Below are 27,869 nucleotides of genomic sequence, written 5' to 3' on the forward strand. Positions count from 1 at the left end.
ATGATAGCTGTCTTCAACTACTTGAAGGGCTGCCATAAAGAAGAGGGAAAGCACCTTTTCCTTCTTGATACAGAGAGGAGGATGCAGATTAATGGTTTGAAGTTGCAGCAAAGTAAATTTAATATTGGTAATCCAGAAAAACTTATTCTCTGTAAGAACAGGTGAGGCAGTGAAATAGACTGCCTAGAGAAATTGTGGACTCTCCATCACAGGAGGTTCAAGAAGAGGTTAGACAGCCCCTGATTGGGGATGATCTAGCTACAGCTATGTCTATTTTCTACTATGGGTATTTCTCATGGTTCTGGCCATTGTTGATTGTTCCCTCCCCCCACACCTTTTTTTCTCCTGCTATACCTGTCAGGGTGTTTTTAAGCTTCCCCAGAGATATTGGGTATTGGCTACAGCTAAGGCTGGAGACTTCAGCTGGGCATGCCTATTATCCTGCTAGGAACAAAGCTGGAGATTCCTGGCTAGAGGGTCTTGCCCCTCCACTCAGGGCCAGACATCACCATATTTGGGGTCAGGAAGGAATTTTACCCCATGGTGAGATTGGCATGGACTGCGGCAGGGGGGGCGGGGGGTTGCCTTCCTCTGTAGCGGGGGGACATGGCCCACTACCCAGGACCTCTTGAGTGTATATTGACAACATTTTATAGAAGCAAGACATTGGCTTCCGTGGTTCCTGCTTTACTTGTGGGAGGGTAGGGTGTTACGTCTATGCTGTGTCACGGTTGAGGGCAGTCTTATGTAGAGTTTATACTATGGTTATATGGGATGGTTTGGATGGGGATCATCCTGCCTCAGCCTCAGATGTATGGAGGCCTGACTTCTCTCTTAACTATGATTCTCCATAACAGACTCTTCTCAGTCCAAAGATTTAAAACAACTGGTTCCAATCTGTGGTGTTTGGTGATTCACACAGCATTACAGTTTCAGGTGGTTTGTACCTGGTGAAGCACAGCTGAACATGAGTGAATTGCAGGGAGCTCCCTTGTATTCCTACAAGAGATTTCTTTGTGTAGCCAGGCCTATTTAGGTTGCTGCAAAGGAATCAAAAAATTGTCACAAAGACTCTCTCTGTTGCTTCTTTGATGTAAATTCAACTGTCATCCAAGTTGCTGATGGTACCAAAATTAGAGGCGCAACGATCATCAAGAGAACAGAACCACACTGCAAAGTGACACCGGAGATTAGAGCATTTGAGAACTCCATAGGGAGAGGAAATAAAGAATAAAAGAGAGCTGGCCAAGCAGCTACAACTGGGGGATCAAAAAGAGTTTTATCTTAAATCTGTCCTCATTTGTAACCAAACAGGAAATGGATGACCCCAGGAAAGGGAGGAAAACAAAAGTGAGGCTGGCTGTAACATGAGCTTTCTTAAGAAGCAGTCTCCGATCTGAAGAAGATTGGGAACCCTTGCAAGTCTGTGCGAGCCAGAAAAATGAGCGGAAGGTCTGGAGTGGGGCAGTCCCAAGTTCAACTCTTGGTGCTGTCACTTACTCACTGTGGGGTTTTACACAAATGACTCTGTTTCTGTCTCAGTCTTTTCAGTTTGTAAAACAAAGATGATGCCTGTCTCCCTCAGATGAGTATCAGTAGAAAGGAATAATGCTGTAGTAGTTAGAGCAATAAGCATGGGACTCTGGCAATCCAGCTTCATTTCTGTGGTTTGCCTCTGTCACTTAATGTTCCTTGCACTGTTCCAGTTTCTCATCTGTAACAGAGGAATAATAATACCTCACAGGTGTGTTGTGAGGAGAAGTACATTAATGATCATGAAATATGCACTGCATTAATGAGGGTCAAGGAAAATAGATCATGTGCCAGAATATAATTAGTCCATCTGTACAATACAAAATGTTACATGCTAGTTTAGAAAAAAATGTTTTAAATAGTCCCTGAAATACAAGAAAACAAGTTCATATACAGATACAGTATGTATCTTCAAAAAGCCTCTAACAGTCCCTCAGAATTACAAGCTTGACTGTATGCACTGATTTTTCACCCCTCACAGATACAGTAACCATCTTATTGCAAAATGTAGGGAGCTGCCTGTTTTTGTACTTCAGGCAACATAAAACATTCAAGAACAAATATCTGTTTGTAAGAGTCTCTCACTGCCTTCGCAGGAGAGCATGGTAAGAGGCTTGCTTTCTCAGATGCTGCATTTTCAAAAGCGTACAGAACACCAGTCTTGTTTACAAATCAGCCTGGAGTCATAACAGCTAAGCTATTTTGGGAGATGAGAGATAAGCAAACCAGAAAACCTTATCGGAGATTTGCCTTAACTTGCAAAGGTATTTTCTTTGATGAAAGAAGTCAAACAGTGGCTATATATATTCTGTCACTTTAGATTTGTTTTTGGACAAAAATCTAAACTCAGGCAGCTTTCCTAGATAAATAGGCCATTCTGGACTAGATTGCTTTGTGCATGATCCTTTGCCTTTCTAGATTAAAACTAAAAAGGCATTAGACAAACCAGGAATAAATAGCCAAATCGGAGCACAGAGAGTTTAATAGTCTGCTTAATCAGGGATTGATATAGAGTCAAAATATTTAGTAGAGTTTAATCTCTGCTCCAAACATCCCTAAAGGTGATGGGGGAGTGAGACATTTTGTTAATGATCTGGATGATGAGATGCATAACAGACTGGCAAAGTATATTGAAAAACTCATTCAGTATTTGGGAGGACATCCAGAAAGACCCACCAAAATGAGGGAACTGTACATTTCAGTATAGATGCTTCAGGTAAAGTGAATTTTAAAGGATTGTTATTCTTCCATGCACTGATGGATTTTGCCTTTGTTGAAATCTCTCCACTGAATTTTCCAGGAGCTCATCCTGACCAAATGAAATAAGAAGTGCTTTCCAGCCAGAACAACACAGAAAACATCATTGTAGGAAGCCTAGGACTGGAAGGAATCTTTGGCATCATCTCCTTTCACTCCCTGCACAGTTGAAGAATTTGCTGTTAGATTTTGTGATATAGGCCCCCTCTATATGTTACAGGTTTTGTGCAATTACCTTAAGACAAGCTGCATGTGCAAAATAGCTATCACACCAATAAAAGCTCCAACCAGCTATAAAGTTAGACCTTGAAAATATGTACTAACTTTATAGCTGGTTGCTGTTGTGGAAGAAACAGGCTTCACTCTATTGTTTGGTCACAAAGTTGCCAGAGACCTTTATTTACAAGCAGCTGCTGGGGAGAGCACTGGACAGGCAGAACTGTTATCAGTTCTGCATGCCCCCCGCCCCAACAGACAATTGAAGCAAGCCTTTTATATGTTTCAATTCAGGTCACATGACACAAGATACAACAAGTTAAAGAAAAACTGGTTTGAACCAGAAAGTTGCAAGAGGGCATAGGCTGTGGTTTGACCTATTGACCTCATAGGTCTACTCAGCTCAACAAGGGAAAAAGGGTGGGAGAAAGAGCAGATTGCAAAATAGGCAGGGAAAAAGCAATCATCAGCAAATAGTGCACTAACTCAAGAAGTTAGTAGAAATTAAGGCCTGGGGTTTTCTTCTTCCACATTCCCCACTTTTGTACTTATAGTACAACCGATGAAATTTTGTAACTGTGTGTTGGGCAACAGACTGCAAGTGAGCTAATGGGAGAACAGTCTGACTTATGCATCCTTCGAGGCACAGTGAAACTTGTTCTTAGGTAGAGTATCTCTCAGTGCTCTCTTCGGAACAACTGTGAGACTAATCTCAATTGACCCAGCATCATGTTAGACATATCTGTTGCGTCTTTTGTGGGATGCACTAAGGTTACAATTGCGTAGCAACAAAAGCAGTACTTGTAGAAATAAAATAAACCCGAGGACCATGATTGCGATACAAAATAATTTGGTCCCAAGTCTGCCACACCAGTCCCAAAGACTCCATTGATCAGTTTGGTGTAGTTTAGCAGCTTCTTTCTCAATAACTTCAGCCTGGTTCTCAATAGCACTAGAAGCATCTGGTATATAAACACAGCATTCTGATTTTATTAAAGCACACACACCTCCTTAGCTAGCTAATATATAATCTAAGGCGAGTCTGTTTTGTAGAGTCATTTGTCTCATTTCTTTCATTTCTTTACTTATTTCACAAAAACCAATGGCAGTAGCATTAGCTATTTTCTCTAGGGATGCTGCAACTTTCTTTATTTCAGACATAGCTAAGCCTGCGCCATAATTCAGGAACATTATACCCCAAAACCTTTGATTTTCTGTGATTTCGCGAACATTGCAAATTCTTCCTTTAGGTAAGTGAGATCTAATAGTAAAGCCAGGATATGCTGCAGAGACATAGCATGTTCTTCCCCAAACGGAAGGAAGATTTTTATAGGCCTTATCTCTACATACAAAACAGTGACGAGCTAGTGCGGTAACCACAAAGTTACAAACTGGTTTTAACATCCATACTGAATAATAACCTAAATATCCAGCCGAAATGGGAGAATAACTGGGTATCCAGGAACCGTTAGAGAGCCAAGCACCATCTACCTTAAATTCTACTTCACACTTACTGACTCCTACTGCAACATGAGATCCATTACAGGTCCAACAAAACTTTCCAAGGGTTGTATACGCTAGTTGTACATAGTCAGCTCGGTAACAATTTATATCTTGCCAAGTTTCGTTCTCATGAAAGGGTAAATAATAAGGAGCTGACATTTGGGTCGCATTCAAGGGTACTGGTATCATGGGTATTCCTCCGGTAGAATGGATAGGGACATGACTACATATTCAACAATGAAAGACATTTAAGTCTATACTAATTTGGTTAATTAAAGACAAAAACACATTCCCATAAGCCAATACAAATAGTCCAATACAAATAGTCAATAGGAGGGACTCCATGTTCGACTATTAATGGGCTCTTTTCTTGGAGTCTTAATTTTTAATCCTTGGTTTTGTGGTGGGAGAAACCTCCCTAAGGTTCGTTGTCTAGCTGTAATTTGATTGACAGACAACGCGGGTAAAGAAAGACAGCTGTTTATTTGCTTGAGCAAAGACCATAAAGCCAGCAAAAGGCAAAATGGCCCCCCCTCAAGGGTGAGGCGATCTTTTATACTTATTACAACAAGGCAAGACTACATGGTTAACAAAAAAGCAATACTTGGGCGGTGCTTTACAAATCTTTGTAACAGCATATTTCTATTAAGCTGAACTAGCACTTTTTAAAAGCTAAAAGTTAAGAAACAGTAACATTATAATATGTTAGCAAAACCTTACACAGTAGTAGATACTTCTCAAGGACGCAACCAGTGCACCCAGAACAATGGTTTCCCTGTCTTATCTTACTTCTTGCTGTAGCTGATTTTTCAGCACACAGACACAGATCCACTTTTTAACTCAGAAAATGCTTGGTACAGGTAAAATGATTACATGACACAAGCAAAGGCATAGCTATCATTCTGCCTTGTGGTCAGCTGCATTGCTAGGCCACAGGTCATGCCTTGTATTCAGCTGTAAAGCTAATACTTCTTAATAATCCAAATTATTGTAAACCTAACAGTATGCTATCAGAAAACTATTCTATTTCAGGGTAATAACAAACCTGCGCACTACAGTTTCATCAGGAGGAACAGTCTTTTTGCAGTGCGATGCGTGGATCCAAGTAGATAGTTCCTGACACTTTACTGCAGTGTTAGTGGTGAGAAGAACTTGTAACGGACCTTTCCAGTGAGGTTCTAAAGCTGATTTTCTTTGGTGGATTTTTACATGAACCCAATTTCCTGGCTGTAAGGAATGGCAGGCTTCTTTAGGCTGTCTGGGACCTGTAAATGAAAGGCCTTAACACATTTCATTAATGCTTGACAATATTGTAATACAAGATCATCAGCTAAATGGATGTTAATCTGAGAAGGTGGTAAGGGTGGGGAGGATGGAAGTCGCATAGGTCTCTCCATCAGGACTTCATGTGGGCTGAGTCCAGTCTTCCAATTGGGGGTGGATCTCATGCTCATTAATGCTAACGGTAGAGCATCTGGCCATTTTAAACCAGTCTCAGCACAGATTTTTGCTAGTTTATTTTTCAGTATCTCGTTTTGTCTCTCTACAGCACCTGCTGACTGTGGGTGATAAGGGCAGTGAAAGTTCTGTTGAATCTGCAGGGCTTTACATATTTCTTGTATAATTTGCCCAGTAAAGTGAGATCCCCTGTCACTATTGATGGTAAGTAGGATTCCAAATCGCGGGATAAGGTCCTTTAAAAGGATTTACTGAGAGCTTTAGTATCGGCTCTTGTCACAGGATAGGCTTCAAGCCAACTTGAAAACATACAAACTATAACAAGTACATATTGATATTTACAACATTTCGGCATTTGTATAAAGTCAATCTGAATATTTACGAATGGTCCCCAAGGTGGGGGATGTGCAGCTTTCTTAGTTTTAAACAGGTTTGCCTACATTATGGACTTGACACACAGGACAAGCCTGGCAGTAGTGCTGAGCTATGGAAGGAAAATTTTGAGCATACCAATCGGGTTGAATAGCTGCAATCATCCCCTCTTTGCTTACATGGGCCACTTCGTGGTACATGCGAGCAAGGTAGGCAAGTAAGACCTTGGGTGCAACCAGGCGGCCATCCGGGGAGTGCCAAAGGTGATCAGGGTGTAATATGCACCCATGCAGTCTCCAGGTGTCTTTTTCAGAATCTGTGGCGTGATCTTGGAGAATTGCAACTCTTCATGATGTTGCACTAGGAGACTGCTCATAGGTATGGGAAAAGAACAATTGCTCAGCCTGAGGGGGTGAAAGGGCCACAGCTCTGGCTGCAGAGTCAGCCAGAGTATTTCCATGCGTAACTTCATCCTGGGAAGATTGATGAGCAACACATTTAATAATAGCAACAGCAACAGGTAATTGAAGGGCATCTAATAAGGCGGCTACATAAGAACCATTACGAATCGGTGTGCCATTTGAGGTAAGAAATTCAAGTTGTTTTTATAACTGCCCCTAATCATGGACAATACCAAAGGCATAACGCGAATTTGTATATATATTAACAGTTTTACCTTTAGGAAGGGTACAGGCATGAGTGAGGGCAACAAGTTCAGCAATTTGGGGAGAATAGACAGAAGGTAAAAAATTACTTTTGAGTACCTTGCGCTGGGAACATACAGCATAACCTGCAACAAGAAAGCCTTTGGAATTTCTTAGGCAGGACCCATCAACATACAAGACTAGGTCAGCATTTGGAATGGGAATGTCCTTAAGATCAACTCAAGGTAAAGTTAAATGAGTGGTAACAGTGAGCTGTCATGAGGCTCGCCATCAGAAGGTGCAGGTAACAAGGAAGCAGGATTAAGTACAGGGCACCGAGCTAAAGTAATGTGGGCCGCAGAAAGTAGCAGAATTTCATATTTAGTTAAACGGGCGTTTGAAAAGCGTTTGTTTTTGGTTTTTAAAAGAAGTGCGGTCGCTGAGTGGGGTACAGAAACAGTTAAAGGCAAAGCTAAAACAATATTTGCAGATGATTTTACAAGAATGGCAGCAGCAGCAACTGCCCGAAGGCATGATGGAAACCCAGTTGCTACAGGATCTAAGGCTGTACTATACTAGGCAATAGGACAATGTTTATCTCCATGGGATTGGGTAAGTACCCCCAGAGCAAAGCCATCTTTTTCACGACAAAAGAGTGTAAAAGGCTTTGAAATCAGGAAGCCCCAGTGTGGGTGCCTGTGAAAGGGCAGTTTTAATGACAGAAAAGGCATTTTCAGCTTCTGGAGACCACTGCAAAGGTTCAGGGGTGTCCTTTAAGGTAAAATTTTGCAAGGGTTTTACAATTGAGGCATAGCCTAAAATCCATTGGCGGCAACATCCGGTCATGCCTAAGAAGGTGCGCATTTGAGAGACAGTTGTGGGCCGAGGGATTTTGAGAATTGTTTCAACTCCCGCAGTTGAAAGGTGACGTTCTCCAGTGGAAATATCATGGCCTAAATAATGAACCTTTGGTAAGCAGAGCTGAAGTTTTTCTTTAGAAGCTTTATGGCCTTTTAGAGCAAGACAGGTCAAAAGGTGCAGAGAATCAATTTTACAGGCTTCAAAGGAAGATGAGGCAAGCAAAAGCTCATCGACATACTGGATAAGAACAGAACAGTTTTTGAACTGAATGTCGTCTAAATCTTTCTTCAAAATTTGTGAAAAGATAGAAGGGGACTCTGTATACCCTTGTGGGAGTCTAGTCCAAGTATATTATAAGCCTTTATAAGTAAATGCAAACAAAAACTGACTATCTGGATGAATAGGAATTGAAAAAAAACCAGAACACAAATCTACAACAGTAAAGAAACAAGCTTCCGGTGGGATCCAAGAAAAAATGGTAGCTGGGTTAGGTACTACAGGAAAAATAGGTAAAACAACAGAATTAACGGCTCGCAGGTCTTGCACAAAGCGATAAGTAGCTTTGCCTGGTTTCTTAACTGGCAGAATTGGAGTATTACAAGGACTAGAAGTGGGGATCAAGATACCTTGTTGAAGGAGGGAAGAAATGACTGGCGTGATTCCTTGCTCAGCCTCCTTGCTCAGAGGATACTGGGAAATGCGCAGGAGCTGCTTTCGCGGATCCAGACAAATTTTAACAGGTTCAGCGGTGTGTATCTGCCCATATGCATTAGCATGCTGTGACCATAGGGCAGGGGGTACCTGTTTAAGGATTTCTTCTTTGAAATCAGGGTTTGTTGTAGAAATAGGTGGGATTGCTAGTTCAATCATAGCAGCAAGAACTGCACATTTGTTGTTTGCTGGTACTTCAAGGAGAACTGTGCAATAAATAGTACAACCAAGTTTACAAAGTAGGTTACGACCTAAAAGATTAACAGGGGTAAAAGGGCTTAAAAGGAAGGTGGTCAGAGATAGGACCAAGAGTAACGGACAAGGGTTGAGTTACAGGATGAGAAATTACTTGGTTAGAAACGCCAACAGCATTAACTACAGCATTGGAAAGAAGTGGATCGGGAAGATCAAAAAGACGCAAAGCGGAACGGCTTGCCCCTGTGTCAACAAGGCAAGTTACCCTTTTCCCTGCTATGGAACATTCTACAAAGGGTCCAGATTGATCAATGGGTAAGAGCGGTGAAAGGATGAAGTTACTATCCCTCAGGCAGTCCTAATATTGAGATAAAGAATTTTGGGGAAGAGGCAGGGAGAATTGCTGATGTTGATCTTCAGAGTTTCCTGTTGAAGGGGTAGAGGTATGCGGTCTGTTGGAACATCCTCCTTTCCAATGACCGGTTTGACCACAGTAAAAACAGGAAGAATGGTCAATGGAGGAAACATTCGTCTGCCAGCACCCACGTCCCCTTCCTCGGCCTCGTGAATTCCCTTTTCCCCGTCCTCGTCCTCTGGGGTGATAAGTTTGAAGTTGCAAAGCCATTAACTGGGCTTCATTATTTTCTTTCTTTCTTTCCTGACACGCTAAACAGTGGTTGGCTATTGTAACTAGTTTGTTTAATGGTTTTGTTTGCCAGCCCACACAGATGTTATGCAATTGGTCTCCTAATTTAGGCTGTAGGCCTTGGACAAATGCGGCTGCAATTGCTTCCTGAGCATTTTGGGTAGTTTCATTTATTCCCGAGTGTCTTTCAAAAACTTCTTTGAGTTGGTATAAATAGTCTGCTGGAGACTCTCTTTTATTCTGTTTACAATTATTAATTTTAGCCCAGTCAGTTTTCTTAGGACATACAACAGATATGGCTTCTAGTAAACGGTGTCGAGCAAGATCTGTCTCATGACTAGGGTCTCGCTGTGGCCAGTCTGCCTCATCTGTTAGGCGTTGTCGGACTTTAGAAGGAAGTACAGCACGTAAAAGTTGGTTCATATCAGACCATGTAGGGTTGTAACAGTTAATAACAGTTTGGAGCTTGTCTTTAAACTTCTGGGGCTTTTCTCTGATGTTAGGAAATTCTTTAACTAGATTTCTTAAATCTCCAGGTGTCCAAGGGGCATGTACCATTACCAAGCCTTGTGCACCTGGTAATTGGCGCAATGGTACTTGAATAATAGTGCCCTTTTTAGGGCGACTATTATTTAAACCTACAGGGGAATATGAGCCTGCAGAAGCGCCCTCCGGACTACAAGGTGGAGTTTCCAATTCAGGTGGAAGGTGTTCGGGGTTAAGGTGGTGGTTGGGCCAAACAAGAAGTACTTTCTAGAATATCTTCTACAGACTCATTCTCGGTCTCGGTCTTATGAGTCAGTTGGGGATATAAAGGGGTAGGAGGTGCTGAGGGAAGATTAGCCTGACCAGGGTTATATCCATTTTTCAATTGCTTAATTTCTGCTTTTAGTTTTTCTTGGGAGTCCTTAAGACTCCTTACCCAGGATTCTTGTTGCCTCTTACTACCTTCTTCATACCAGTCAAAATAGACATCCCATTGAGTTTGAGGGGTCTTGCTACCTCGTGACTCTAGAACTTTTCAGAGGTGGATCAGTTTATCAAGATCAAAAGTTCCTTCTGAAGGAAGTTGTTTTGGAGGGTTATCCCTGGTATACCAATTCTATTTATTTAAAAACTTACATGACTTTTGACCATAATGCGCATACATATAACCTGCTGGGGTTTCTTTTGGCAGGGTTGGGACATCCTTTGACCCAGAGCCCCCCATCCCTCAATTCACACAGGGCATTCACACAGGAAAGAGGGTAAGGGACTTGATGTGCCAATTTTGAACTGAGGGCAGCGCACAAAGCGACGTCATAACAGTTATTTGGTCACATCAACCGCTGGTTACCCAGACAGTTTCCGTGGATGGGGAAAGGATAAACTTGTCCGCTGGGTCATGAGGTTCCAGTTGGGCCCCCTTGCTTTCAAGTCTGCCTTTCTAGACAGCCTTAGGGCGGCTAGACCCAGCCTTAGTCTCAGACCTGGTCAGCGGCTCACATTCTTTCCTTTCGCACAAGGGAACTTCTGCGCTGAGGCACGGGGTTCAAGAATATTTCTTTAGTCCCAGCCTTGGTCAGCGACACCGTGGAAAACACTCACAATATTCCCCAGGTTTCTATATTCCTTAATCTAGACTTTTCCTTTTACTCTTTTAATTGTAAACCAGTTTCATACAAACCCTTTAGAGTGTCTGACAAGTTTGTATTTCAAAAGTTCGGATGGTGTAAGCTCGAACTGGTTTCTCCGACCTGTACGGGCAGTCCTCCACCAAAAACCCCCTTAGAGATTTCAAAAGGTCTCTTAACTTGATTTGGCACCTGGGGTTTCAGAGGGGAACGGTCCACAAGCCTGTCGGTACTCACAGCTGGGCGTTGCCACCCGAGTCACGGCACCAAGAATTGTGGAAGAAACAGGGTTCACTCTATTGTTTGGTCACGAAGTTGTCAGAGACCTTTATTTACAAGCAGCTGCTGGGGAGACCACCGGACAGACAGAACTTCCTCTTATCAGTCCCGTGTGCCACCCAGACAATTGAAGCAAGCCTTTTATGTGTTTCAATTCAGGTCACATGACACAAGATATACCAAGTCAAAGAAAAACTGGTTTGAACCAGAAACTTGCAAGAGAGTATAGACTGTGACCTCATAGGTCTACTCAGCTCAACAAGGGAAAAAGGGCGGGAGAAAGAGCAGATTGCAAAATAGACGAGGAAAAAGCAATCATTAGCAAATAGTGCACTAACTCAACAAGTCAGTAGAAATTAAGGCCTGGGGTTTTCTTCTTCCACGCTATCCAGCTTTAATTTGCACATGTAGCAAGGTCTCCCCTGCAGCTGAGGGCATTTGTACACATGCTCTGGGATGTACTGGGTGCTTTAATTAGCGAGCTGTGCTAATTAAAAGCGCCCATGTGTCATGTATCAGCATCTCTGCACTGCAAAAATAAGCAGCATGGCACTTTGAACTAATGCTCATTGAATGTGTTTTATTTCCAAGCATCCTGCTGTCAGTTTTTCAGCGCAGGGACACTGATGCACGTGATGCAGAAAGCAGCCAGAGCACATCAATTTCCATGGCCCAGCAGAATTGTCTCTGATGTGCTGGATTTCCATTGCTTTGGAAAAGGCTCCCCACATGTCTATAGGAGCTCTGAGAGCCCTGTCAGCTCTCAGCTACAGGGGTGCAACACGCCCAGTGCAGGGGTTTGCAACCCCTTGCATGTGTGCCAGAGCATGGCATGTGAGGCGATTTTGCTAGGCACACCACAGCTAGCCTGGACTCTGGGCAGTTGCCACCAGCCATAGAGCCCAGGCTACTGGCTGCAGGCAGCCTGGAGACAGCAAGCCCTGCTGCCAGCAGCTTTGGCTTTGTGGCTGGCAGCAGCTGTCCAGAGCCAGGCTGGCTGCAGCCAGGAGGGTGCAACCAGCTGCACTAGGCTTTGGTGTCCTGGCTGTAGGTGCACTAGGCTTTGGTGTCCCTATGGCAGCAGTGGCTGCATGCACACCTGCGAGCAGTGCAACCCTGGCCCCTCCCCTGCAATCCTGCTGGAGGTGTGCATGCATCTACCACCAGCAGTGGTAGATGCATGCACACCACCCTTATAGCTCCCCCGTGGTCATCCCCTGGCACTCCAAGTCCAAGTGGGGAAGGTGATGGGTCAGGGTTGGGGTGTTTTTGGCACTCTGGCCAAAAACATTGCCGAACCCTGGCTCAGCGTGAAACTCCCAAGCCTGGAGGATCGCAGTAGTTGTGATCCCCCAGGCTGGGGGTTTCACCCCCAGGCATGGGGATTGTTGCTGGCATGATCCCACAGCACTGGGGGGGGGGGTGTCCTCTGGCTGGGAGCCCCTCAGACTGGGGCGTGTAGGGCTCTCAGCCACAGGAGCCTGCTTCTTGCCCCGATCCTAGGTAATAAGGTGCGATGAGATCTAATGTGTGATCCCACAATCATGCCTCCTGCTATGCACATGGCATGGCAGGAGGCACGATTGTCTTGATTGCGCATTAGATTCCATTGCACTTTTGTCCGCATGTGTAGTGGGAGCTTTAGATCCTCAGGCTGAACATAGCAATTAGTCATGATTTCAGTAAGGGATCTACCAGGAACAGCAAGGGGACTCATGAAACAACACCAGAGACTTCAGAATGAAGCAAGAGGCAAGGATTTATTCAGGTAATACCTTTTAATAGGACCAGCTGCATAGTTGGAATGGAGTTAGATAAGCTTTGGAGGGCAAGACGCTCATTGCTGGCACTGAGCAGCATTAGGATCAGAAGTGGAGCCATTCTCCCACAGGCAGTGAAGTAGCTAGTTTAATTGATCTTCCAGAGGAGCTCTGACTAGAAGTGGGCAAACTGTGGGCTGAATAGTGAATAGGCTGCAGATGTAGTTTGGAATCAACTTGAACTCTTCATACATGCTGCTAGAGATGGTGAACGGTGTTAGCCAGAAACATCCTCCCCCCTTTAGGGGAGGAAACTGATCTGTGCCTAGTACGTGTTTTGTGTCCGAGCGGGCAGGGCTGCCGGGAGAGAGCTGCTGCCAGCCTCCTTGATAATAACTGCGCCACTGGGGAGGCCCATAGGGATAAGATGAGGGGACAGAGCACGGCCCAAGCCCCTCATAGCCCTTTCCAAAGGTGCCTTGTGTGGAGGCACCTTCTTGCAGGGCACCGGGGTCTGTCTGGAGCAACAGAGGTGGGGGAAGTGGGGAAGTTGATGCCGTCGGGTCCGGGGAGGTGGTAGCTTATGATCTGCGTGTGTGTATGTGTGGCCGGGGGAGGAAGTGCTGCCGTGTGTGTGCGTGCAAGTTGATGCTGTGTATGGGGGGGGGGGGGGAGATGTGCCCCGTGTGTGCAAGTTGATACTGCGTGTGGGGGGGAGGTGTAGGGGGAAGCTGCGGCTTCGCGTGTGGCGGTTGCCGGCTGCCCCACCGTCCCCGCTCCCCCAACGCTGAGGCTGCAGCTGGCCGCAAGCTCACCCCAGCCACAGCTACCGGGACGAAGCCCCAGGCTCTGTCCCCCGCCCTGAGAGACTCCCGCCCAATCCGCGAGAACCCTGCCCCCCGTGAGGGAGGTACTTGGGCCGAGGCCTGACGTCAGCGCCCGCCCTGTGCCTGCCTGGCTCTCGGGCGCGGCGCGGACGCCAGGGCTGGGCGGCGGCGGCAGCGGCAGATAGAAGTAAAAGTAGAAGTTCCGCCGCAGCTCCGCGCGCAGGTAAGCGGCTCTGGGGGGTGCCCCCTTCCCAGCCTGCGGGCCCCAGCTGCGCCCGCCCCCTCGGTGCAAAGTGTCCCCCGCACCTCCAGCCCGGGCTTTGTCTCCCTGGGGTTTAAAAACCTTAAGGGCTGCAGATCCCGACTACTCGGTTTCCATATACGCCCAGGAGGTGCTGAGGAGAGCTGTACTTCCCCCTCCCCCCCCGGTAGCGGAGCCAGCTCCTCTCCTGCCGGAGAAATTTTTCCTGCCTCCGACTTCCTCCGCGGCTCCTTCTTGCACTGAGTCCCCCGCGCCTGGTAGCCCGGAGGGGGCTGCTTGTCCTTGGCCTGGGGCGGGAGGGGATGGCAGCAGCGCAGATAGCTCTCAGGACGGTGGCTACTGCTTAGTGGTGGAAGCGGGGAGGCTCCACCCTCTGACACCACCCCCCAAAAATGGGGATGTGGTTTTTCTGCCTGGTGCAGGCTGGCGGGGAGTGAGCCTTTTCCAGCCTTGTGAAACACCTGCACATATTCCTCTGGGCTTGGCTTTTACCTCTTTGGAGATGGATCCTCTTGGAGATTTACCTGTTTGGAGGTGGTGAAGTCCTAGAGAAGCAGGGCTAGCAGGGACCTCCAGGGATGTTGAGGGGGATGAAGCAAGTGCTGGTGTGTTGGGAGTGTGAGGGCCGGATGGCTAGTTATAGAGTGGTCTGTGGCAATAAGACCGTGGGCGCCTGAAGGTAAGGATGTTCATAGCTTGAGCACTGCTGCTGCAGCCAGTGTCATTGGAAAGGCCCCAAGAGCACAGGTTTGCCTTAAATTGTCTAACGCTCATTCTGAGATGGCTAAGAAACATCCAGGCCCTGCCTGGAGGTCACCTAGGGCAGTGGTTCTCGACCTCTTTTGTAGCAGGACCCATTTGTAAACATCTATGGCCAGTTCTGACCCAGTGCCCCTCACTCCTGACCCGCTGCTCCCAGGCCCCAGCTCCCCAGTGTGTGGGGCAGGTGGGGGCCCCAAGCAACCCCTCACAGGCTGGAACTCTGCCAGCCTGAAAGGAATACCCACAGTTTCCCACATTTTCCTCCTTTAAAGGAAAATCCATTTTTAAAGTTTCTTGGCGACCCTTTCATATATTCTTGTGACCCACTTTTGGGTTGCTACCCACAGGTTGAGAAATGCTGATCTAGTGCAACCCTGTGCCTGAGGCAGGATCAGCCCTATCCAAAATGTCTCATACAATCCGTAACAAGACTACTGTCAACCCTGGTACAATGTAGATCAAACACCCTAACCAGACACAGGTAAAGCAGAGGGAACATGGCAGCCCATGTCCTGCTTCTATTAAATGTTGGTTTCAGTATACACTCAACAGGCACAGCTATGCCCCCTGCTACAGAGGAAGGCAAGAACCCCCCAGTCTGTAGTAATCTGGCCATGGAGGTAAAATTCCTTTCTGACTCCAGATGTGGCAGTCAGTCTGACCCTGAGCAGAGGCAAGACCCTCTAGCTAGAACCTCTGGCTTCAGTCCCAGCAGGAGTATTACACCCCAGGCAAAGTTCCCAGACTTGGTTGTAGCCAACACCCAATGCCTCTGGGAAGGCTTAAAAACACCCTGACACATTAAACAGTCAGTTTTTGTGAAAGGCTGTTGTATGTGTATTTGCAGGCCATTCCTTCCCCATCAGCCTTAGTTTGAGCACAGTTCCATGAATTACATTTCCAATGCCAGTTGCTTGTTCTTAAAGGAAAGTAACTCCCTATTGTCTCTGCTTCTGCCAGTTCCATGAGGGAGCTGGAATCTGTTTTGCCATGAATAAGTCCCGAGTTGGCCCCCAGATTCCTGGCACCAATGTGGTGTATATAGAATGGTTCCTTCCCTAGCAGTCAGGAATGAAAATGAGATGCGATTTATTTTCAGTTCAGCATGCTCCGGATGAGCAGGGGAGGAAGGCAAACAGGTGATGACAACATTTAGATGTCGCCAACTCTGTTTGCTAACTGACTGCTTCTTTTAATAGGCTTTAAGTCTGAAGTTGATTAGAAAGGGCTAATTATAAGTGTGCCATACATCTTTTGCTAGAAGATGATTAACTGCCTTATGACTGGAGGGATGAGTGTGGATCTGTATTTAAAAGACTGCCAGGCTGTGGGCACCAGCATGTATTTTTAGAAAGTCACAAGCTGGGGTATTGCACAGCTTTTAGGAAGGGGGTGGGAAGTCAGCTTGGGTTAAGCTCTCTTGTATTTTCAGGATTCAGTAGGACTCCCCAAGTTAGAGGCATCATGAAATTAAAATATTCAGTGCCCCTTGAGTTGTTTCTTTATGATCATGTTTGCACTGGCATAGTTAATTTGGTAATTTGGCTCTATTTATTTTTTTTCTGAAATAGTTTTACTAGTGTGTATGCTTGCCCAGGGTATACACAGTATAGTTCAAATGGTACAGCTCTTGTGCAAAGGCACATATCTGTGTTCAAGAGTCATGGCCCAGTTATCTAGGGAGCCTTCAAAGATTTTGCTGGTTCTTTTTGTTTTATACCAAATCATGATTTCAGAAGTAAAACGTGAATTATCTGTCATGGCATGCACTGAACTGGCAGCAGGGTTGAGCAAAACAAGTGCCTGCATTCCGAAAAAAACGAAACAATAAAAATGGGTCATTCCAAGTGTAAAATTTTTCATGCTTAAATGATCAGATAGCTGACAGTAAGATGTCTTGGTGTGCCAGACCCAGATTTATTGCTTCTATTACAGGCAACAGTCATAGCTTAAGGATGTACGTTTTGGAAGGACAAATAACACTTCTATTTTATTTATTTTTTGGTAACATCATGGGTGTAGAGTTCAGCAAAACCAACACATGCAATGAGGCAGCACTGGATTTGGAACCAGGAGAGCTGGGTTCTCTTTCCTGCTCCTGACTTGACTTAAACTCACTGCCTCCTTTCTCTGTCTCTGGACTGTAGATGATAATGCTTCATGTGCGTGTCGCAGGGCTCAGTCTCTATAGAAATATGCTTAAACATACTTTTCTAAAAAAGCTCTATAGCAAGGGTGACATTATCAGTTAATCAGCTTAATAAAAAAAAATGGGTTCATTTAGCTCGGGGATGGGCAAAATACGGCCCACAGTCTGGACCTGGTCTGCTGACTGATGGGATCTAGGGCTGTGTGAAGTTTTGGTCCCTGATTTGATTTGGCAGAGATTTGGTCCAATTTGGTGGCGATTCTTTGAATCCGAATCGAATCGGAGGGCCCTTTAATCTCTCTGAATTGAATCAATTCAGAGGGTTCTGATTCGGAGATTCGGACATAGACACAGCTTTAAAATGTTTTTTCTACATACCTCTAGGTAACAGGGACTCGTGAGTGCTGTGATGGTGGGGTGCACTCGGCAGCAGACCTGGAAGTGGACCAGAAGCACTTCCGATCCACTTCCAGATCCTTCGGAGAGTACATGGGAGTGCCCTCCCAGCTTGGTGACTGGTGCCTACTGGGTCTGGGGGGGCACCCGGGGTCCCTCTGCGGCTGATTGCTGAGCTGGAGGGGGCGGGCAGCGTGCTCCCTGGCAGCCCCAGAAGTGGACTAGAATTACTTCAAGTCCACTTCTGGGTTTGTCGCTGAGCAAGCTCTTGCATCTAGTGGCTCCTCCTCTTCCTGCCCCTGCTGTCCAGCTCTAGGCAGCAGGTAGTGCAGAGAAGCTGTGGGGACAGGCACTGGGCAGCAGATGCCCAGCCAGGTGGAGGAGAAACTGCAGCTGGGTGACTCCCGTTCCAGCATGTGGGGCTCCAGCTGCAGCTCCCAGCTGCCTTTCATGCAATTCACCTTACTGGTGTGATGAGCAGCCATCTGCAGGCAGTTGAGTGGGTGGAAGGTATCTGGGAGCTGAAGCCCCATGTGCTGGAGCAGGAGCTGCCTTGCTGCAGCTTCCTTACTTGTCTGGCTGGGCATCTGCTGCCTGGTGCGCCTCCCCATGGCTTCCCTCTGTTGCGCTGGAGGCTGGGGGACCTGAGTAGTACCTGGGTGACTGCGGCAGTAGTCCTGCCAGGAAGCTGTGCATGCTGACCGGGGCCAGGACAGGAGCATGGCTCAAGCCATCCCAAGTGGCAGTGGATAGGGCTCTACTCCAAAAGGAATGCTGTGGGGTGCAGCCACAGGCTGGGGCAGAACATATCTGCACCTTGGCCAGACAAGCTCTGCTGCATGTTCCCCTGCCCCTCCTTCCTCCCTTCCTTTGCCAGCTCCCAGGACCTAGCACATGCATAGCCCCCAGACACACATGCACCCCTCCCCCTATCACCACAATACATAAGAGTAAGACTTCCATTTTGAGCTATTATGCAGTTGCCTCTATCATTGGCGACGCATAGGAGGTGCATGTGCACACCCTGAGGTTGGCGGTGCACCCCTGAGAAAAGCACTGCTGATGCTGCCGGCGGTGCCTGCGGATGATTGCTGCTGGCTGCTGCTGATGCTGCCAGTGGCGTCTGCGGGTGGTTGCCGACTGCGAGTTGGCGCTCGCCACCCCGCCCCTGCTGCTGACACCATTGTGGCTGCCTGTGGGAGCTCCCCACTTGCTGCCACCATGTCCGTGCCGCTGCCACCTGCAGGTGGTCGCTGTGCCCTGCCAGCCTCTGGGGGCATGCGTTGTTCATGACCTCTATACATACACTACTCAAACCCCCCCCCCCCCCCCAAAAAAAAAAAAAAAACAACACAAAAAACCCCCAAAAAACCCAACCAAAATCAGGATAATCTTTTTTTAAAAATAAAAATATATTATAGTAGACATTTGATTTTTTGGTATGTAATTTGTTTTTTTTAATCTATAAATTTATTAAAATGGTATCTTCTGTAAGATTGTGTATGTGGCCCTCAACAGCTCACTAAAACTCATTAAGTGGCCCGCCAACCAAAATATTTGCCCACTCCTGAGTTAATTGGCTGTGCATGGTATTGCTCATCAACAGGGATCCTGGCTTTCTGTGATTAAAAAAAAAAAATGCAAATTCTCTCATTAAAACTCCCCAAATCTGTGATTAAAATTAAAGGGCCCTCGCAGCCCCCCCCCCAGCCCTGCTGGTGCCCCTCACTTCCCCCCCACAGCTTCCCCAGCCCTACTGGTGCCTCTCTTTGCCCCCACAACAGCCCCCTTGCTCCCAGAGGGGGCCCCAGCTGCCAGGGCTATGGGACCAGGGACCCAGGTCCACAACTCCCTGCTTTCAACAGAAGGCAGCTGCAGCAGGAGCATGCAGCTGGCTCCCCCATTGCTGCTGCCTGCTGCTGTCTGGGCCAGGGCTGGCTCCCAGCGGCTGTGCTCACTCCTGGGGAGCAGGGGGGACCTGTGCCCCCAGATCTGTGTGGGGGGCAGGCTGTGGGCTTGAGGTCCCTCCCTGCTTTCCTCCCATGGGGCCACAGTAGCTCCACAGGCAAGAACTGGCAAGGCTGGGAACAGCGGGACTGCGCCAGGATCTCCTTGCCCCCCTGCCGCTCCTCCTGTGCCTGCAACTGCTTTGAGTGGTGGAGCCCTGTGCTGCTTCCCTCAGTGCAGCCCCACGTGCAGGAGGCATATCACCTGGGGCAGCACGGAGCAAGCAGCCACTAGGAGGTCCCCATGTGGCTCGTCTGTCCCCAGCCACACCAGATAGCATGGAGGGGAGCAGGGCAGCAGGGATCTGCCAGCAGGGATCTTTCATTGATTCTCTAGTTTCAATGACATTGCTTCAGCTTTAGAAGCATTCTTCCTGTGAAGAAGGCAGTTTTATGCATTAACTCTCATAGGAATGTCAGAGCCACAGCGGTAGAATCCAGAGCCGAACACTTTCCCAATTTTGATGCATGTCCATCTGGGTTTGTGTTTTGTTGCCATTGCTAACAATCATTGAACTTCAGTTCTGCTTAAAACTCTTGAACGTCCATTACCTGCTGACCCTCAGGAGTTTAAACAAATGTTTTGCAGATAACCCATCTCAGATTTAACATGGAGACCCCAAGTTCTTTGTGGCATGAACTGTATCCCATTAGGTGACCTTCATTGCAGAGCTGGGTCAGAAGAACTGAGCTTGTCTGCAAGCATCCACCCTGCAGAACTGCACTTATGCAAGTAATTGTGTCCACACTAGTACTGCTGTTATTTAGGTGAGATGCTGGAAGTTTTGGAGACTTTTCTCATGGTTCTTTCTCCCTTGCAAAACTGAACCACTCTAGAAATAGTTTCCTGGTGTATTGTGGGACAGCGTGTCTTCCCCCTTCCAACTCCTTTTGTGGAAGTGCCCTTAACCCCCTGACAGCAAACTAAAGCATTTCTGGCTATAAAACATGCTGCACACTTCTGCCCTTTTCAGTCGCTATCAACCTTGGATCTGGCATGGCACAGTGACTTTTTTTTTTTTTGCTTTTGGCTGCACCATTACTGCAACAGAGTGCAGTTATGAGACATGATGGAGGACATGTGTTGGCAGCACTTTGCAGCTCTTAAAAGGCAGGAGTGGTAGGTGGTGGTCAGATTGGAGGCTGGCTGGTCAGTGGCACAGGGGAGAAGGGTAATGCTTATTGTGATAGGTGCAGATTCCAACCAATGTTGACCAGTGCAGGTCCAAAAGCATGAAGTGATGGGGTCATGTGTAGGCAGGTCATGTGCAAGGTGACCAGGAGTGACTCGGGGATTTTTACCACCACCTTCAGGGAGCAGTCTGAGAAACTGGCCTCAGCCCTCCATTGCTATGGCACATTGTTGAGAGAGGCTACCCAAGTTCTGGAATGGGTTGCTGTTGTCATCTGGAAACTGGCTAGCCCAGAGCGCTTTGGTCTTTGCCTAACCCATTTAGTGTTGACAAGTCAGGTGTTGGCATGGTGGTGGTTGTGTGCCACACATGGGTAAACTATGACAACCATTGTTAATGTTCTGAAAGCAACCTGGCTTTGAGAGGGGGGTAAGGGCTAAGGGTTTTTTCTAGGAATGTGGTCAAGAGCAAGCCTGCTATGAGGCTGAAGTTGGTTCCTTATTCCCGGTTCCTTATTCCTCATTCCTGGTTCCCGGTTCCTTTTTTCAAAGCTAATTGTGACCCAATAAAAACTTATTAACAAATTGCACATCCTAAAGAGACAGAATGTACTAACTAATATGTAAAATAATATCCCACACCAAGTACAGAGCCCTAAATGAAGGCCAGATTAGGATGGGATTATGGGACAAAATAATTCTTGGGCCACCCCAAATTTTGTGGTGATGCCACTGGGGGATGGTCCTAAGGACTGTGGCTGTCCCTGACCACAGTCCTGCCCAGCCGAAAGCATGGTTTGGCCGTGCCAGGCCGCCAACTGACAGCACCCAAGCCACTGTGCTAAGTACATGGACCTGAATAAGGGACTGGATTTTGGGCTGGGATTACAGCCACAAATCCTTCTTGGGCCGCCCCATGCCATGCTTCTGTGGCAGACTGTCCTGGACATTTCTGACAAGAGACTTGCCCAGTCCAAAGTGCGGTTTTGCTGTTCCAGGCTGGCAACAGGCAGCACCCCAGCCACTATGCCAAGTATCTGGACTCAAATAAGGAACTGGATTTTGGGCTGGTATTATACTCACAAATCCTTCTTGGGCCACCCAAGACCACATCTCTGAACAGAGACATGCCTGGCCCAAAGTGCGGTTTGGCCGTACCAGGCTGCCATACAACAGTACCCAAGCCACTGTGATAGCTCTTCCAGCAACTGTACTGAGGACAGTGACTTGAATAGGGAACTCTTTTTGGCCTGGGATTAGAAATGGAAATCCTTCTTGGCCACCCCACACTTTCACTCTGTGGCACCGGTGCACTTCCCTGGACATCCCTGACCAGAGTTCCTTATTGGGGTCCATACACTTAGCACAGTGGCTGGGGTGTTGTCTGTTGGCAGCCTGGCATGGCCAAGCTGCACTTTGGGCCAGGCAAGTCTCTGGTTACAGATGTCCAGGACAGTCCCTCGGTGGCACAGAGGTATTCTGATGGTTGGCCCAAGGAGAATTTCTAGCCATAATCACAGCCCGAAAGCCAATTTCTTATTCAAGCCATTATACTTAATATAGTGGCATGGGGGCTGTTAGCTGGCACCCTGGAACGGCCAAACTGTGCTTTGGGCCAGGTGGAATTGTGGTCAGGGTTCTTTGGGGCAGTCCCCCAGTGGCATCGCCATGAAATTTGGGGTGGCCCAAGAAGTATTTTGCCCCATAATCCCATCCTAATCCCATTTAGGTCCCATTTAGGGCTGTGTACTTGATGTGGGATATTATTCTACATATTAATTCATACATATGCACAGCTAATGAAATTCTCTCTCTTTAGGATGTGCACTTCATTAATAACAAATTTTTATTGGGTCTAGATTAGCTTTGAAAAAGGAACTGGGAATAAGGAATAGGGAACCAGGAATAAGAAACCAATTTCACCCTCATAAACCTGCTTCAGGCAACCAAAGTACATCGCTGACTCTGCAGACCAAGACCCAAGAGAAACAAAGGAAAATAAGCATCTAGTGTAGTGAGCCCACAGTCGTGTTTGGGACATGGGGTTGTTCTCACAAAAGCAGTAGTGATAGTCAGGTTGTGACAGGCTGTGTAATGGCTAACTGGACACCCTGTGAAAACTCACGTGGCTTGGACACAGTAAAGCTGCCAGCTATGTGCCTCCCTACTGAGTCTTCGTGCTTTTAGTTTAAAAAGCTCCCTGTAACCAGGGCCACAGCACATAGATCTCCTGACAGTGGTATGCATATCAGCAGGATAGTATATTCAAGACAACTTCAAAAGTTTTGACTGACTGCTACAATTACAGTGTTTCCATGTGGGAGAATTTCCAGGAGAGACTTGATTATATTGTAGTCTCGTAAATACAAACTGACAAAAACCCCTGGTAACTTTACATACTTCAGCTGAACACTGATCTACCTAAATAGCAGGAACTCGCTACTACTAGTTACTTCAAAAGTGGGCTTGCTCTGGAGTTGGTTGTGACACTTCAGCAAGATAGCGCTCCCTTGTCTTGAAGTGCTAACAGTCTATGGCCCACAGGGCCATTCTATCTGGCCCATGGCGGCGCTGGCGAGGAGTTGCGGCAGCGGAGCGGCGGGGCAGTGGCGAGGCGGGCAGGGCTGGCCCGCGGGCCCCAGGCGGTGGGGAGGGGAGCTGTTTACCCCTGTGGGGCCCAGCTCTTCAGTGAGCCGGGTCCTGCTGCCCTGAGGGTTGTGCAAAGTGCGGCTGCCCCAGCCGTGCCTGATTGGACGAGCTGGGGATGGGTTCCGCCCCTTGCCCCCGGCACATGGCCGGGGGACCTGTAGCATAGCCTGTGCCCTGCCCGCATGCGTGGTGGACGGAGGCACGGGGTCAGTTCCTGTGCGGAGCTGGGGGTTCCTCGGGGCCAGGTTGGGGCTGCGTGTGTGCGTGCGTGCGTGTATGTGCATGTGTGTGTGCTTCCCAGCACATCCCAATAGCTGCTTTTGCTCTGTCTGCTGCAACACGTGTGCACGTTTCCAGACGCATTTCATTGTCACTTCCTGCAACTTCATTGGTGTCAAAGGTCACGTGACATTGCTTCCTGATGTGATGTCACTTCCTCTGAGGTCTTTGAATATGGCTCGCCGGCCCACTGGGTGATTAAAAAGTTTGTGATCCAGCCCCACGTTCAAAAAGGACACCCCTGGTCTATGGAGAGATTTTTCAAAGGCCAAATCAGAGTTAGATGTCTAATTAAGTGAGTAAGGAAGTGTCATCCCATCTGTTTTTTTTCTTAATCTATTTTGTAGAGCTGGCTAATGCTACTGGTTATGTTGCATCATCCCTTTTTCACAACATTTTTGATCCCTGTGCTCCTTCCACATCAGCTGATTTGTCAGTAGGTGATCACATAACCATTGCTAACTCTGTTGACCTTAGTGGAAATTGGGAATAAGTCCCCTGGGTGAGTTGTGAATTAGACTCCACTGATATGAAACCACTAAGCAAGACTTGAAAACAGAGACGAACCTGCTTAGAGATGGCCAAAGGCAATTTCAGAAATTGGTGTTAATATATAGAATTTATACTGCACTTCTATTTTTAATCTTAGTATACCAGGAGAGGTAAAATATTATCCCTGAAAGATCATGTCTCTTGCCCAGTGTTCCAGAGAAGGTCAATATCAAAATCAAAATGAGGGCGTGGTCCTTCTTTTAGATCAGTGGTTCCCAAACTGGGTTGCAACCCCAAATAGGGTTGCAACATCAGTGGATGGCACTCTTTCCCATGCCAGGTCAGGGAAGGGCAGCAGGGCAGGGAGCCCCAAGCTCACAGTGGGCAACCCACATTTCCACACCGCCCCTCTCTCTTCCATGGGCTCCACTTTGGCTGTGCCACCTGCAGGGTGGGTGAGGAGCAGGACTCCTGTGTTCTGGCCTCAGCAGCTGCTGCCTCCTGCAGGCGGCAGCTGGTGCTCAGGTGCTGCTGAGGTGGGGGGCAGGGGGCTGCAGGGCTTGGCCCTGGGACATCTGGGGAGAATGGAGGGCTGTGGGTCAGGAGTGAGGGGCACCTGGGAGGCATGGGGGGCTGCAAGTTGGGAGTGAGGGGCCATGCTGAGGAAATTGGGTCATAAATGGGGTCGTGCTGAGGAAGAGTTTGGGAAGCACTGTTTTAGATCATATAAGCATTTCTCTGTCCTCTAGGTTACCCACAACTGTGACTCCCTAATGACTGTTGCATATGTCTGTATGGCTAAGTACAGACAGCCTGAGGTTGAATTGATTCAATCTTTGCAGGTTAGTCTAAGCTGCATAGACTGAACCAAGAAGCAGGTGAACAGACATTCACTTTTGATTTGGGAAATGTAGCCACATGCCTGCGGTAGCCCATGCCAGAAGCCGGGAGTCGCTAAAGCATGCCTCCCATTTTGGCTAGATCAGACAGTTTGGGCCAGGGCTAGCCTGCCCACCCTGTGAGGGAGGGTGTGGGAGGGGCACAGATTTATGGCAGAGGTGCAAAGCATCCTGGGATGCTGTGAGTCAACTTGAATCTGGAGGGGATCTGGGGCAGTTCAGTAAACCGATATAACCTAAATCAGTTCAGTCTGATACTATATCCATCCAGGTTGATCTTAAATCAGTTTAATCCATTTTGAAAGCAGTTTGTGCACTGAAATTCTGTTGTGTTACAGATTTGAACTAATTTCCAATCACTCTTACTGGTTTATGTGTAATTTACACATCCCTAGCCGATGTGTCTAACTCCAGAGTTTTTGCACAGTTAGGTGTTCAAAAGACGGGTACTTCAGATGAGGAAGCATAATAATTATTTCAGTGGGATTTTGTTCATTCAGTTGTTTTTCCTGGAGGTTGGGCTCATCTGATTGTTAATAAACAAACATCCAGCAAAGGGATTCAGCTCTGAACACATTTAAGGGTGCTGTGAATTATGCAGGGTGTTTTCTGACTGAACTGTATTTTGGTTCAGATCAAGCTAAGGATAGTGGTTTTCTGTTATTTTTCTAATTGTAGGGAACAAAGTGTTCCTTGCCAGCATAGTGTTTTTATTTTTGTTAAAGGTTGGATTTTTCCATTAATAATTCAGTCATCAAAGTAGATGATTGTTGCTTGACCATGATGTGTATTGTCCTTGCTGCGGGCATGTATGATTGCTCTCTGTTTGTAGCTTTCAGAATATGTTATTCCTTTGTAACTTTGAAGATAAGAAAAGTTTGGTGGCTAAAAGCTTATTTTCCATAAAACGCCATCTTGCATTTGTCCAAATGCCAAGCTAAACCAACACTGAAGTAAAGTTGATTGTGCTGAATGAAAATGTTTAAGTAATACACTTAAAACAAATGATAGCTCCTCTCTTTCCTAGTTCTTCTTACCCTTTCCCTGCTGCATGAAAAAAATTGTGAAGGAACATTTACCAAAAACTTAGATGGGATTTCTGGGTTCTGGTAAGGTCAGAGGCCAAGCTGCATAGATTCTTAAACTGTTGGGAAATTGTGACTCAGGTGCGAGAGAGTTTCAGAAAATGTGCTCCTTCTCTATGCTTGTCTCATGGGGGAGGTGTACCTTTGCAATGGCAAAGAACTCTGGCCTTGTATACCATCCTGCTGTTGGGCACAACTCTAAGCTCATTTCTGTGAAAAGGAAATTCAGTTCCTAAATATTTTTCTAGACTTACAGTAGAAAAATGACTTATGTGAAAAATGCCTAGTTTTCTAGGCAGCTCTTTCATTGTTATCTTTCATAAACCATAGAAGTAAAATCTAAAACGCATGCATTTATGGTCATTATTTTAATGACAAGTGTAAAGGGTGGCACATTTTGTTGATCTTCTGACAGCTTTACACATAGCAGCTGATGTGTTCTCTGCTATGTGCAAAGTCATATGAATTTTAATTCTGTCTTGATTAAATGATTCAGCTACTGTTGGGCTAAATGACTGTAATCTATCCCAGTGTTAATAGCAGGGGAATTCAACACAGGTTCCAGAATTCAGATGGAATGCTGACTTTGCTCCCTTAATTCATTCTGATATTCCCTTTTTTCCTCCCTGCAAAGGAAACCCATTCAACAACATGCATTGGAGATGCTGGAGCAGTTCTGTCTTTGTTTACACCCATGAAAGCAGCAGAATTTGGCAGAAACTTCTGAGCCGGATCCCATCCCTGAAATAGGAAGGAGAAGTTGAAGTCCATGAGCATTTTAAGCATTTTTGCTTCAGGGATGACTTGACCTTTTATTTATTTGTGTTAAAGCAGCAGTTGGAAACCTCAACAGGTGAGGTGCAGCACAAACATACTGGCTGTAGCTTTAAAAACAATGACTCTAAGACAAGACTGTAGACAGTGGATGAGTGGGAAAAGAGGGACTGTGAGGCAAAGTCACACAGATGTCAGGGGCCGAGCAGAGAGCAGATTAAGAGCAAAACTATTTAGATTCTTCGGGGTAGGCAAAATTGACAAGTAAAGATATTATTAGGGCTAAATTAAGATCCCACAATGTATTGTGGGATCAAAAACAGGATGCTAGTAATGATGTTCACACTTCCCCTAAGGAGTCTTCATTGTTTGGAACACAGAGCAAAACTTCCAACTGGAGATATGTTTAACTAGGGGTGTCAAACTTGTCCTGGGCGAGATCCAGACCATGGGGCTCCTCCTGGGCTGGATCCTCAGGGCACAGCAGCTGCAATGGTGGCCGAAGTCTGTGAGTGGTGAGGCCAAGTGGCAGCTGGTTTGTATCACAGCCCTGGGCTCAATCCCCTGCTGCTGGTGGTTGTGTCCAGTGGGGCCCTGGACCCTGAATTCTATGGCACACCATGCCCCTGATGTCTGATAGCTCACTGGGAGCCCCTGGGCTAGATGGAACAGCTCTGTGAGCTGGAGCTGGCCTACTGGCCATGTCTGACACCCCTGCATTAAACTGAAGAGAAGCGTCTCATGGCAGGAAACACTGAAAATCATGTTAGTCAAAGCACTGTGCCCGTGGAATAAAGCCTGAGAGCGTAATATAGAGCTTCATTGGCTTAGTCTTTAAAGTCCAACTGGGCTTCTGTAGAAGTGACTCAAACAGCTCATGGGGTTCAGCAGAGAATTCCTTTCCTGTTACACAATTTTGTAGGCAGGTATCAAGCGTTCAGGAGAAAGGTGGTTATTCCGTATTAAATGCAGTCGGGAGAAATTTTTCATAAATGTCGCTGCAGAAAACAAATGTACATTGGCAGGTTTCCCCAAGGTGTGTGTTCGGGGTGCCAGTGGTCGGCTTAGAGTTTTTAGTTTTAATCACTTTATGGAAGTCTGATCCTTCA

General features: G+C 46.7%; 1 protein-coding gene across 10 annotated transcripts in view; it reads left to right on the top strand.

The window, feature by feature from the left end:
- Positions 1-13,989: 13,989 nt before the first annotated feature.
- The window catches only part of PPFIBP1 (PPFIA binding protein 1), a 185,667-nt gene continuing 171,787 nt past the window's right edge, over positions 13,990-27,869 (top strand). For 7 of the 10 annotated variants that reach the window (XM_059726613.1, XM_059726615.1, XM_059726614.1 and 4 more), the window contains exon 1: positions 13,993-14,098. The gene's annotated coding sequence lies outside the window, so the exon portion shown is untranslated. Of the gene's footprint in view, positions 14,099-27,869 lie in introns of all 10 variants that reach the window. The other 3 variants (XM_059726620.1, XM_059726619.1, XM_014607328.3) reach the window with 2 other exon arrangements.

This window comes from Alligator mississippiensis, chromosome 4 (assembly GCF_030867095.1).
Source record: "Alligator mississippiensis isolate rAllMis1 chromosome 4, rAllMis1, whole genome shotgun sequence".
Lineage (NCBI taxonomy): Eukaryota > Metazoa > Chordata > Crocodylia > Alligatoridae > Alligator > Alligator mississippiensis.